The sequence below is a fragment of the Megascapheus bottae genome, chromosome 4, assembly GCF_031878675.1.
Source record: "Megascapheus bottae isolate mThoBot1 chromosome 4, mThoBot2.hap1, whole genome shotgun sequence".
Lineage (NCBI taxonomy): Eukaryota > Metazoa > Chordata > Mammalia > Rodentia > Geomyidae > Megascapheus > Megascapheus bottae.
This window is the reverse complement of record NC_143512.1, coordinates 70,176,169-70,190,810: the sequence shown is the minus strand read 5'-3', so window position 1 is coordinate 70,190,810 and position 14,642 is coordinate 70,176,169. Positions and strand designations below refer to the sequence as shown.

At 35.1% G+C, this 14,642-nt stretch overlaps 1 pseudogene; it reads right to left on the bottom strand.

Annotated features, from left to right (window-relative positions):
• Positions 1–13,870: 13,870 nt before the first annotated feature.
• Positions 13,871–14,349, bottom strand: LOC150064632 (non-histone chromosomal protein HMG-17 pseudogene; annotated as a pseudogene).
• Between the last annotated feature and the right edge of the window lie 293 nt (positions 14,350–14,642).

The following is a 14,642-nucleotide window of genomic DNA, read 5'->3' as shown; positions in this document are numbered from 1 at the left end:
AACTCTAAGATTCCACCTCACTCCAGTTAGAATGGCCAGGATCAAGAAATCTATTAACAACAGATGCTGGAGGGGATGTGGCCAGGAGGGATCACTACTACACTGTTGGTGGGAGTGCAAATTCGTTCAAACACTATGGAAAGCAGTATAGCAGTTCCTCAAAAGACTAAACATAGAGCTCCCCTATGATCCAGCAATTCCACTCTTTGACATTTACCCATTGGTCTAGAAACAAGGACATACTAAATCCATTAGCACAACAATGTTCATTGCAGCACTGTTTACCATAGTGAAGATATAGAACCAACCCAGATGCCCCTCAGTTGATTAGTGGATCAACAAGATGTGGTATTTATACATAATGGAATTCTATGCTGCCATCAGAAAGAATGACATCACACCATTTGTGAGGAAATGGAAAGACTTGGAAAAAATCATATTAAGTGAAGTAAGCCAGACCAAAAGAACATAGGCTCAATGGTTTCCCCCATCTGTAATAATTAGTACATGTCCAAAACTCTCCTAGCAGAGGGATTACATAGATACATAAGGCCATATAGGATGAGGCCACATTAATGTACCTCCAGGACATGGAAACAAGAGCTTAATTATAAGTGATTGTTACTCTTTATGTATTATGTTTTTCTCCCTTCTCTATGTTGCCCTTGTGTTTGGTTAGTCTCATATTGTTACTGTATCCTACTTTGTTACATGGTATATTATATAAATATTTACCTGTTTATTTGAAATAGGAGGGGAAAAATGAGGGGAGTAGGTTGTGGGAGAGAAATAGGGACAAAAACATAAGAGGGGATATCAATATGTGAGAAGTAATGCACCCTCTATTTGGAAAATATAACTAAGCCCCCTTGTACATTGAAATAAAAATTAAAAATTTTGATAGCACTCATTTAATTAAATAACCATAGTTTATTAAAATTTCTTTGGTGTTTACATTTAAGTTTTGTCCCAACAAACTGGAATTAAAGCAGGTATAATTGAAACATCTACTTCAAAGGTTTGGAAATGAAATAGTGCTGACAAAACATCTTTAAGCTTTTTATCCCCTTTTTAAAAAACCATGCATACGGGGCCGGGAGTTTGGCCTACTGGTAGAGTGCTTGCCTAGCATGCATAAAGACCCAGATTCGATTCCTCGGTACCACATACATAGAAAAAAGCCAGAAGTGGTGCTGAGGCTCAAGTGGTAGAGCTCTAATCTTGAGAAAGTCCAAGGACAGTGCTAAGACCCTGAGCTCAAGCCCAGGACTGGCAAAAAAAATACATACTTCTGCACATAAATGCATCATATAAGTAAATTTACTGACTGATATAAAACTGTAGTGAAGTGGTCCACGTATATACATTTCTGCTTCTGTTTATGTCACCTCACAAACCATGCCCTTTCCTAGCAAGGCATGTGTAGCATCTTCCACTATGTATACTTTAAACTTTATAATGGACTTCTTTTTTACTTTTGCCAAACCAACATTGAAGATCTGCTACAACATAATAACACAATACTTGCCTATGCAATTCAATCATTTCTACATTCATATTCAAATTATATTTAAGCTTCACTCTGTAACTTGCTTCTTGAGTAGTGCAAAAGAAGTTGAATTTTGACAATCATATCCAACTCATTCTAGAGACATATGCAATGTTTGGTAATTAACTTGGAATTTTCAGTATAATCTGGGCAATGGGAGCAGGTGAGGGGCAATTAAAATTCTTGGAGGAAAAGAAAGGCAACATTGCACGCATGATGGATGTTTTTTCCTAAAAATAACCCTCATTTTAAGAGAGAAAATATGAGTAATATTTGCTTACTTGAACAGGCTTTAAAATATGCACATCTCTTAGTTTTAATAATGTCAATATTTACTTTTTCAAAAGTGAATGAAAAGTAGATGTTAATATTGAATGTATCCTCTCATTTTTACTGACCTTTAAGAGAGCTTGAAAGTATATTGTGATCCACATAAACTGTTTATTAATGACAAGCAGTACCACAGTATGTATTGCAGTATCATGTGTGCTAATCTTCTGAGACACCTCTTGATTTAAAGACTTTAGAGAAATATCAACCAATTTGATTTTTATACTTGGACATTACATAAGTCACTTCAATAAAGTATTTTCATAGCAGGCTGGTTATTAAACTTAACTAAAAGCAAAGAAAAGAGGACAGTGAAGGGAGGAGAGGAAAGGTGAGGAAATGTGCTTGATGCAAGATTATAAGATGGATTGCTTTTTGATGCTTGGCCAAATTTTTACAAAACTCATATATATGATTATTACAATTAACTGAAACTTGGCCTTACTTATATTCATGTTATGCTGTCTTGTTATTTATTACTCCTTTTAAATTTTGGAGAAAAAAATCATAGAAGTACGTCTGCTAGGGATTCTTAAAGAATAGAACATAAAAATGTAAGTATTTTCAGACAATTAATCTTTGGCTTAATCATTCCATTTCCCTAATTTTTCTGCTAATGCTGTAGAGCTTATGTATTTTATTTCCAGTTTCATTTGTTTCAGTATTATATTCATTTTACTTATGTTTCATTTTATATTATTTCCCCCTTTCTATGAAATTTCATTCCCTTTTATGTAATCAGAATGAAACTACCAGCTATAACAGAATATTTGAGAAAATTAAATTCACTTACTAAAGTGAATCTTTATGAAAAAAAATCTTTATTCTTAAACAGAACCTCCTACTTCAGGTGCGGCATTGTGCCCAGCTTAGCTTATTGTTGATTTCAATCACATCCTCCCTCAATCTTTTTTTTTTCTTTTTTGCAATTTTTACTGTTATTGAAAAGGTCATGAACACAGGGGTTACAGTTACATTAGTCAGATAAAGAGTAATTTCTTTTTTGACCATCACTTCCCTCACTTTCTCTCAGTTTTTTTTTCCCTTCTCTACAGCCAGAATCAATTAAAAATGAATCAAAGGCTTCAATGTGAGGCCAGACATCATGAAAATACTACAGGATGGAATAAGGGAAAGATTAACATTTATAGGCACAGACTGAAACTTCCTAGATAAAGATGCAGAATCACAACAAGTCTAAGAAACTTCAACAAATGAGATTGGATACAATTCAATAATTTCTACATGGCAAAAATATAGGTAACAAGACAGAAATATCATGGGGTGGAAGATTTATAATGGCTATGCATCAGACAAGAACCTCTATTGAAGACATACTTGGAACTAAAAAAAATATTAAACTGTCCTGATACAAACCCTTAAAGAAACAGCAAATCAATAAATAGACTAAATACATAAAGAGAGACTTCTCAGAAGAAAAAGTAAGAATGACCAATAGTCAAAATTCTCACCTATCAACAAGAAGTACAGGACTAGAAAGAATTACGCAACTCCATATTTGCATTTTTGCTTCCCAAATGGTTTTAAATTCTGAAAGAAAATAAAATTCTATTTATTGTAATAAAAGGAAAAATATCACTTTGTTATCTGATTTATTGAATTTATTTGTAGTTGGATATTTGAAATTTGATAGGGAAGGGGGGAAAACCAAAACGGGTGGGGAGTGTGGGGGGGGAGGGATACAGGTACCAAGACATGTGAAAGGGTATCAATGTATGTGAATTAATGCACCTTCTATATGGCAAATATCATGTAACCATTTTACTAATTACAATAAAAAATAAGTAAAAAAAATAAAAGGAAAAAGTAAACATAAGTCATACTGGTTGCATGAATGTAAAATGTAAACAGTGTGTGAAGGTTACAGTAATCTTGCAATTTCCTCTACCCATTATCATTATCCAAATACAGAGTGAGTGAAATAAATAATGATAAAGAGAACATCATTTTTTTGATGTCTGGTTTCCCATCTGTCAGTCTATCTCTTGCTTTTTCTTTCTCCTTTCTCTTGCTTTCTTTCTCTCTTCACTCATTTGTCTTTCATTCATGCAATATACTACTCACTAGTCCAAAATATTTCTTTTTTTTTTTTTTGCCAGTCCTGGGCTTGAGCTCAGGGCCTGAGCACTGGCCTTGGACTTTCTCAAGGCTAGAACTCTACCACTTGAGCCTCAGCACCACTTCCGGCTTTTTTCTATGTATGTGGTACCGAGGAATCGAACCCGGGTCTTCATGCATGCTAGCAAGCACTTTAACAACTAGGCCAAACTCCCGGCCCCCCAACAAATATTTCTTACTTATTATCTTTGAATAGCATAAAAATGAATTTAACATGTCCAAGGTCAGTGTTAAATTTATGATTAAAATAGATTTTATAACACCAAAGTTTTGGTGCATAATACATCATCTCCCTCTCATTCTAAATTCTATTCTACTTTATTGGCATGAGTTGCAGATTTAACAACAATCCTGCTTCACAATTGCTGGCACTGTTGAAGAAAGAAAAATTTTGCTATTCATTATTATTACCACATCATGATTTGTTTGTGGTTGCATCCTTAATCGAAATTTCTCCTTAAATTTCTCTTTTTGAATATAGTTAGTAGACACGTTAATGTGTGAAATTACAGGATTTAGATTAGATGAACTTCAAAGAGTAAAAGGGAGAAAACTACTTCAAGCACTGGTATTCTTTTAAATTAAATAATAGAAATGTGTGGAATGTATATGATGCTGAAACCAGCATTCTGGAAAAGTTGCTTCCATTTATTATACATATATATGTTATATATTTAACAAATGTGTGTGTGTGTGTGTGTGTGTGTGTTGCCAATTCTGGAGCTTAAAGTTAGGTCCTGGGCCCTGTCCTTGAGCTTTCTTAAGGCAGGTGCTATACCACTTGATTCATAACACCACTTTTTGCTTTTTCTCTATATGTGATACCGAGGAACTGAACCCAGGACTTCATGAATGCTAGGTGAGGAATCTACCCCTAAGCCAGTTTCCCTGCCACAATATGGTTATTTTAATTGATGTTGTCTCTATGTCAAGTGTTTGTGACCCAATATGTGTGAACTAATATATGTGCAAATGTTCATTTGATTGGTTGGTTTGTGTTGGGTACTGTATCTTGTTATGGAGTTCATCCTAACTCCAATTTCTAATCTTCCTGTCTCAGCTCTCTCATGAGCGGAGATGACAAAATATGCCATCATACACGGTAGTGTTTGTTTAAAGTTAATTCTAGCCTAGCAGAGAGAGTTCACTATTTGAGATGTGAAACATTTGAATTCTATGCATTTAGGTAGAAGGAGATGGAGAGTGTGTTTAATAATTAGAGTTAAGAGACACATGGAGAAACATGCAGAAAGCATGAATGGAGCATAGGGGAAATAAAGACTCGAAGGATGGTGCTTTTAAAATGAGTGGAATGTGGTAATATAAAACCTAGCAGAGTGGGTGTTCTAAAATAAATAGGAACCTAAGAGTGATCTTTAAGCATCTAAAATACAGGATTAAATAATCATATTCTATTTTGAGGTGTAGAGTCATATGCTATGACTACTGATCCTTGTAGCAAAGAAGGCAGAGTGTGTGCAGAGATCTTGAGCTGGGCATCCATTTAGTACTCAGATCCATGTGACTTCTTCCTGTAGTTACCTTTGATAAAACTGAAATCTAAAGATTTAAATGTGAGAAAATTACAATTTCTAATTAATTGTATTTTAACAGGTAACTTGAATATTGCAGTCAAGAAATCTATCCATACCCAACAACTGTCAACAAACAACTACGAGAATGAATAAGAATCAAATGCCATCAAAGTAGTACCATGGGTTAGAAAAAAAAATCCAAAAGCAAAACACATATACTCACTATGTGAAAGATTCTTTACACTTTGTGCAAGTTAGTTGAAAGAACATATGAGCTCTAGGGAAGTATCAATTCCATTTTATTGGCTTAGTTTGGAATTTCTAGATCTAAGAATCCCAATTTTCATCTTTGAATTAGTACTTTTTTTTGCTAGTCCTGGGGCATGAACTCAGGGCCTGATCACTCTCCTTTGGCTTTTTTCTCAAGGCGAGAGCTCTACCACAGCACCACTTCTGGCTTTTTTTCCCACACATTTCGCCAGATAGAAGGTGCATTACTTCACATACATTGATACACCTTCTCATGTTTTTGTCCCCATTTCCCTCCTCCCACCCCCTGTCCTCATCTTGTTTTACCCCTTCCCTATCCTATTTCGAATAAACAAATAATTGTATATACAATATACCAGATAACAAGGTAAGATACTGTAACAATACGAGAATAACCAAGGGACAACAAAAGAGATGAGAAATAACATAGTACATTAAGAACAACATTCATTATATAGCTTTTGTTACCATATTCTGGAGGCTATTTCATTTAGCCTCATCCTATATGGCCTAAATTATCTATGTTTTGCTCTATTGTAAACCTCTTCTAGGAGAGTCCAAGGTTTGTACTAATTATTACAAACGAGGAAAATCATTGAGCTTTGTTCCTTTTGGTCTGCTTTACTTCACTTAATATGATTTTTTCCAACTCTTTATATTTCCTTATAGATGGGGCGGTGTCATTCTTTCTGATGGCAACATAGAATTTCATTGTGTAAAATACCACACGTTCTTGATCCAATCATCTACTAAGAGGCATCTGGGTTGGTTCTATGGTAAATGGTGCTGAAATAAACATCGTTGTGCTAGTGGGTTTAGCATGTCCATTTTGTGGACCATTGGGTAAATGCTAAGTAGTAGAATTGCTGAAGAAGAAATAAGAATGGCTTATAGACACATGAAGAAAATGCTCAACATCTTTGGCCGTAAAAGAAATGCAGATGGGGGCCAGGAGTTTGGCCTAGTGGTGGAGTGCTCGTCTAGCATGCACGAAGACGCAGATTTGATTCCTCCGTACCATACACATAGAAAAAACCGGAAGTGTTGCTGAGTCTCAAGTGGTAGAGCTCTGGCCTTTAGAAAGTCCAAGAACAGTGCTCAGGCCCTGAGCTCAAGCCCAGGATGGGCAAAAAATAAAAATAAAAAAATAAAAAATAAATGCAGATAAACACAACTCTGAGATTCCACCTCACTCCAGTTAGAATGGCGGTTATGAAGAAATCTAATAACAACAGATTCTGTCTGGGATGTGGCGAGGAGGGATTACTACTACACTGTTGGTAAACATGTTCAACCAATATGGAAAGCAGAGTGTGGAGGTTCTTCAAAATATTGAAAAATTAATATTTGCAACAAAGTTTTTTATGACAACTTTTGTTCATCAAAAATAAGATGGTTGAACATTGAATTCTGATAGGTTTATATGAAAAAGAAATTATAATACAGAAGTTCGAATACAATGTGTTATAGAAACCATCAGTGTTTTAAAAGGCAAAAGTAGAATTGTGGAAGTAGAGTTATATATGGGAAAATATTTTCTCACAGGCAGGATAAGAATGGAGGAAAACTTTCTCCAATAATAAAAAAGTATGCATAGCTTTGACACTTAAGGACTAATTATATGTGCCTGGGCATGTTCCTCTAGGTGAGAAAACAGTTCATTCAGGAAGCTTTTTTATGACCATGCAGCTCATCTGTATTATTGATTTCTCTCTGTTTAAATTCACACTGCCTGCATTAATGATGTGAGTTCCTCAATGTGCATTTTTACCAATTTGAAAGAAATATTTTGTTTTTATGTTCATGTTAAGCAAATTTGTTGCTATGGACACAAATTCATTGAAATCGAGGTAAGAATCATACCAAACACAAGGACCGTAGTTGTCTTAGTACTTCCAAAACTTTATTTTGTAAATTAAAATTTTGCCTGTTTTATTACGTAAGTCTGACAGAAAGTAAATCAGTAGACTAACATTGTATGTGGTTAACTTAACCAGTGTTATCATCCTGAGCAACTGTGGAGTTGTTTTCACTCTTGATCAAATACATTTTCCCTCAAATACAATATTGCAATTATAGGCTAAGCAAGAAAATGTCTGTGCATTGTACTAATGCCAATGAGTAATCTCCTGTTTGGGGCTATAAACATTTCAGTTCAGCTGTTCAATGCATGTTTACATAAGCGCACGTCTTCCCACTCAACAAATTTTCTGAAAGAGCACAGCTCAGTGAAAAATTGAAGAGGGAGTGATGAGTGGAAAACAAGGCTATTCTTAACAAGCTATAATCAAACCGTTACATAAAGCTCTATTCTTCATTCTGCATCAAGATGATAGTGCCTCAAATGAAAGAAAAAAGAGAGAGGGGAAAGTTGTCAAATAATGTTATTTATTATGAGAAATTTCAATTCAGATTGAAGTCCTATGTACTTTCACATATAGATGCTGAGTCACAAAAAAATGAAGATTATTAGCAACATCTTTGAGTTAGTTCTGTAAAAAGTTTTTCTTTCCAGAGACAAGTCATAATAAGGATTATTTGCTATGTAACTTCATTTAGGCACTGAGCCTTGAGAAGCAGCAATTTTTAAGCTGTATTGTGTTACATTGACTTTGAAACAATGATTAAGAGTTAAAGAAGATGAGTTAAATATCAAGAATAAATTCTGTGAATGAAATAAAGTACAGAGTTTTCTTGAAGGCATAGATTTCAATGGATGTATTTTCTCTTTAATCACAAAACCATATTTTTTACAGAGTTACAATGCCTCTGTTTAATTTCAGTTATTGAAAGTAATTATTTTATAAAGAAAGAAAGCCATTTATACTTTTCCCCAAAGAAGCAAAAAAATGAACTTGAAAATAATAAATGAGATGTTAAATAGTCTCCTGGCTTTAAATTTGAATTCTTAATATCTAAATGTATTGTGAAAATAATTTTATGAAACACTAATTTTTTATTGATTTGACTGAAATACTAACAATTCTCAATTTTTCATGTATAATTGTAATTGTTCCTTCTATTTTATTCTTTTATTGTGTATTTTCTTACTGAGGGTGAATTCTTGAGTTTAAATAGTTGACAGTGTCTCCTTGCCTGTGACAATCCGGGTCTTGTTTTGTTTACCCCAATGGGAATTCCAATAGTTTCCAAGTCTGACATTCTGATTCTTTAACCTTTATAGTCCCTTTCTCTCTTCCTATGACTTTAACATATTTTTACCTGTTCTTTCCTGGCCTTATAAGAAATGCATACTTTCTTCCTTTCAAATAGTGTTTGTATTTTTGTCCTGTGGGATTCCCTTTTAAGTTGCTCTGTTAAGTAAATAATGAGTTTTTGGCTCCATAACTATTATTCTTTCCCTTTCCTACTTTTATTTTGACGTCAGTTTATTGCTTATTAGGAAAGGTTGTCGTTTCCATATATTTGGTTTTTGTTTAAAATCTGAGCTCACTTCTTCTCAAGACAGGATTTTACTATTGTCGATGTTTGGGCTGGGATTGACAGCACAGGCTGTTATGTTGAGGTCACTAGAGAAATATAATGGCTCAGGTAGTGTAGCCCTAGCCAAAACTTAATGGCTGTGACTTTTCCCCTCATGTGCTCCTGTGAGCAATACCTGAAAAGTCATAGCCACAGGGCTCTGTTCCAGCTAGTTTTTGGTCTTTGTTCTTGGGTGCCGCAGTGCCTCTTCAGAGAGCAGTTCAGAGCTGCCAGCTTGGCTTCACTTTCCTGCATTGCCAAGCCACTTAACCACTGTAATAGTTTTCACAACTTCTATTTCCAGAATTAGATTTGAGCAAGCTCATGGTTTTTTGCTTTTATTTCTTGATGATAAATTGAAAAGTTTATCTTGTTTCCAAGATAAACATGTGCCTGGAACCACAAGTCTAATATAATATGAATATGAAACACTTTCTAGCTGGGAGTATATAATCCAAATGACAATTTTTTGTAGAAATAGCTCTTGCAGTTGCATGCAGAATGAATTAGAAGTGTGAAAAGCAGAAACAATAATAGGAACATGGAAAAGAAAGGCAACTAGAGTGCAATATTAGGCAGGGGGAATGTAACAATGAAGTGTACCACGATTAGTGCCACAGATGACATCAAACCCTTGAGCTCCAAGGAAAGAGTTTAGGAATATTTATCAGAAATGGTGATTGGTAGTAGAGATAATAGATTTTCTAGGTATTGTTCTACTACAGTTTTATATCCCAGATTTTATATCTCTTGGGTGAATAACCACACAATTATGTCCTAAGTTTAATTTTTTTTTCTCAAAAAGATAAATTTTTAGGGGTGAACTTTTTTCCCGGTCCTGGGCCTTGAAATCAGAGCCTGAGAACTGTCCTTGGGCTTTCTCAAGACTAGAGCTACAGCACCATTTCTGGCTTTTTCTATGTATATGTAGTGCTGAGAAATCAAACCTGGGTCTTCATGCATGCTAGGCAAACATTCTACCACTATCTCAATCCCAGATTTGAACTCTTAATATCTAAACTTATTGGGAAAATAATTTTATGCAACACTCATTTTATTGATCTGATAGAAATACATCCTTCTGTCTACCATTGATAATATTTCTCAGTTCTTCATGTATAATTTTAAATGTTTCTTTTATTTTATTCTTTTATTGTATCTTTTCTTACTGAGGGTGAATTCTTCAGTCTGACTAGTTGACAGTGTCTCCTTGCCTGTGACAATCTAGGTCTTATTTTCTTTACCCCAATGGGAATTCCAATAATTTTCAAGTCAAACATTCTGGTTATGATAATTTTCTCAAAAGGAAATTTTTCAGGTAATACAATTTCTGTCCTCTACAATAATTTAAAATAGCTCCATTTTAAGTACTGTCTTATTGCCAAATATGTAACAAACCATGATGATGATGATGATGGTGGTGGAATGGGAAAGAGTAGGTGAGTAAAACTCTCAGTGACATCCATGATTTCCTTTTGGCATTATCAATTTAATGTTGATATTCATTCATTTCATGTGTTTTAGTAACACATAGAAAAATAAGCTATCCTAATTTTAAAGAAAACTATATGTGGAAAGCCCTCTAAAAATCAAATCAGAAATAGTTGTATGGTGGCATACTAATTTAAAAGAATTTAAAAGCAATTAGTACTTCAATTGACTTTAATACTGATTTGTTCCAGTTTTTCAAAGTACTGAAAATTCTAAAAATGAGCAGAATTAATAGTAGGCAACACAAATGATGATAATGTATGTTGTATTTTGGGTTTTTTTTGTCAGTGATGAAACGTGAATTAAGCGTCTGGGAGCTATCTTTGAGCTTTTTTTGCTTAAGGGTAGCACTTTACCACTCAGATACAGCACCACTTATAGCTTACTGGTATTTCATCGGAGCTAAGAGTCTCAGAGTCTTTCCTGTCTTGGCTGGCTTCAAACCCTGATCCTTAGATCTCATCCTCCTGAGTAGCTAGGATTACAGGTATCTCCTACCAGTGGTTGGATATGTAATTTTGAAAACAGCCATTAAGGAATCATACAAACATTTCATTTCTGTGGTCACAGTTCCTTAACAAGGGTCATTGTGCATACTTTCATTGTGCAATGGTTTATCTGCCAAAACCAGTGCTTAAATCACTAGAGAAACAACCCCACATCAATTTGCCAAACAGCAGTGTTGTTAAACACTATATTTAAAAGAAATTAAACATGGCCAGGAGATTGGCCTAGTGGTAGAGTGCTTGCCTAGCATACACAAAGACCTGGGTTCAATTCCTCGTTATCACATATACATAGAAAAAGCCAGAAATGGTGCTGTGGCTCAATTGGTAAAGCCTTGATGAGAGCCCAAGGACAATGCTCAGGTCCTGAGTCCAAGGCCCAGGACAGACAAAAAAAAAAGAAATTAAACTTCAATAGAAAAGAAATCAACATTATATTTATAAATTGCCTTGTGAAGTAATTCATATAGTAATTATTAAAGGCATGTAATAGCTACCAAACTATAAAAATTTTGTGATATTTTTATAAATACTCTATCATGAGAGGTGTTTATCAAGTAACCTAAATGTCTACAGTGGTATCTGAATTTGCACACATTAAGGCCAGTTTAAGGTTGGCTCTTCTTCCTAATTTTCCTACTCACCACTTCACACTACCCTTTACCATCTTTTGTATGAAAGGGTTTTTGTGTAGGTATAAAAAATAAACTTAGACTCTTTATGGTAACAACATAATTTGTTACTCTGGCCTCCTACCTACTCAGAGGCATTTTCACAGGCTAAACACACAGCTTTGCTATTTGTAGGTTTTCCCTCTGAACATCATCAACTGTGTGGCAACCTCAGAATGAAAGCCTCCTGCTGGAGGTGAACATTTTTACAGACTGTAATAGAAGGTTTTCCTTCTACGACTCTGCAGTCTCCTTCCCTAGGCTTAGGAGAAACATTAAAATTTAAAGTTAAGGTAGAAGTTACTCTACGTTCCCTATGCCTATTATCTGTCAACTTCTTTCTATTTTTTTCTTAATTTATAAGTACGTGGCTCTGGTTCTTCACCATCAGCTTTATTAGAGAAATGTCATTTCTCTAATAAGGAATTGACATATTGTGTGTGAGTGTGTGTGAGTGTGTGCGAGTATGTGTGAGTGTGTGTGTGTGTGTGCATGTGCGTGCGCAACTTTTGAAATAAGAAATTTTTCTCTTAATAACTGGGACAATCTAAGTGATTTTTCCCGAGTTTTTAGTGCATTGAAACTTGAAGACAAATTATGTTTAGAGAGTTTGTATCCTTCTTCATACTTATTAAGTGCTTTCTCAATAATGTTGCTTTTATTCATGCATATTTAACATTGATATTTATTGAAGAGCTAAAATTAAATTATATTAAAGACTAATATCTACCTATAAAAATGATATCAAAATCAACTAACAAGCTGGGCCCAGTGGCTCACTCCTGTAATCCCAGCTTCTCAGGAGGCTGAACTCTGAAGATCAAGGTTCAAAGTCAACCACTAAAGAACATGAGACTCTAATCTCCAATTAACCACTACAAAAAGGGAAGTGGGGCTGTAGCTCAAGGAATAGGATGGTAGCCTTGAGCTGAAGAGCTCAGAGACAGCACCCAGGCCCAGTTCAAGTCCCATGACTTACAAAAAAAAATCAGCTAACAATGTGTCAGTATTTTGATCACAGCTACACTTAAAAATAAATAAATATAACAAATGAAGGCTAATCCCCTTAAAGATGTAAAGGATATAATTAAGATATAGCATCTAATGAACAATTAGTTTCACACAAATTCTTTTTTTCCAAACCAAAAGGTATCCAGCTTTATTAAAGATATTTTCATAAACAACCATGTTATTCAGGCAGGACATGGGCAGAAAATCTTTTTTTTAACTTTATAACAGTAAACAACAACTTTCAAACTCCCTTCTTGGAGGGACTATCAAAATCAGAAAGTCATTATAAAACCCAATGACATCTTCATCTGAAGCTCTGAATAGGGGAATTTAGAGTGAGGGTTGACATTTCACATTAAACATGTTGTTTAACAGCTTTTCACAAGCTCACCCTGACTTTCAGGAAATGAAAATGGCAGGATTATCAATCTGAAAATTCACAATTTGGAAAAGGAAACCACTGCTCTTTTAAGAAACTTTGTCTCAATATTGCCACTGTGAAGTCCAGATTGCCTGGTACATTGGAAAAACCAGTTGGGGGGCAGGGAGGTCAAGGTAACTGGCCTCTGGATTTAAGAGAGTCTATGATGATGATGGAGATGGAGGAGGACAAAAGTGATTTGAGTTTTTCCATCTCATATGGTATTGGTGCTAAGATGGTTGTGTGTCAAAAGGAGGAAATTCCTCCTCCAGGGAGACAACAAGAAGCCTCTCAAAACTAGCAGGGAAAATGTGTTCCCCCCTATTTATCCATCTTTGGAGACATTCTATTAGTGACAGATGCTCCTTTTCACAAAACAAATGTTCCATGTGCTAACAACATAGCTTTAAAAAAAGAGTAAATCAAAATTATGCATTTCTATAAAACTTGATAAAAATAGTATTTCAAAGTATCCAGTCACCAGAAGTACAGTTATCAAAAATGCACACACTCTTCCTGGCATCTCCAGCACTGTCAGCTTTCTGTGCCTGGTCTGCTTTGGCATCTCCATTTTCTGCAGGGTTATTCCCATCCTTGCCATCATGGGCTTTGATCTTCTTCCCTGGAGTATGTTCTCTCCCTTCTTCACAGGGGCTTTTTCAGGTTTGGGCTCTGGCTTCAGAGGAGCAGGTTTTGCAGATAATCTGGCGGATCTTCTCAGTGGCTCTCACCTTTGCTTTATCTCCTTTAGCCTTCAGTCTTTTTCTTGGGCTTGGTGGCAGCTGGACTGAGGAGCTGGGCAAGGATGCAGAGGTGTGCGGCTTTGGTGGGCTGGGGGTCGTTCTCACTGCTCCTCACAAATTCTTTACTTTATAAAATTACTTTGCACAGCACAGGTGAGGGGAATTGTGGACCTCACAGGTGTTCCCACAGGTGAGACCATCTGCTATGGTGTCTTACAAAGTTTTAAGGTTCTAAATGGTAAGAAGTTCTAGTTATCAGATTAGCTTAAGATGTGAATATTTTACAAGATTATCTTTATGAACCTGATGTAATCAAACGTTTTCTTTAAAATGGAAAGGTGAACCAAAAACAAAATCCAAAGTCGAAGTCCAAACAAAACAAAAAATGAAATAAAATTGTGTGATATTAGCTTCAAAGGAAAATATAAGGAATTTCAGAAAGAAAAGTTCAGGGAGATTCCTCAAGCTACACAAAAATTAAAATTGTGTATTC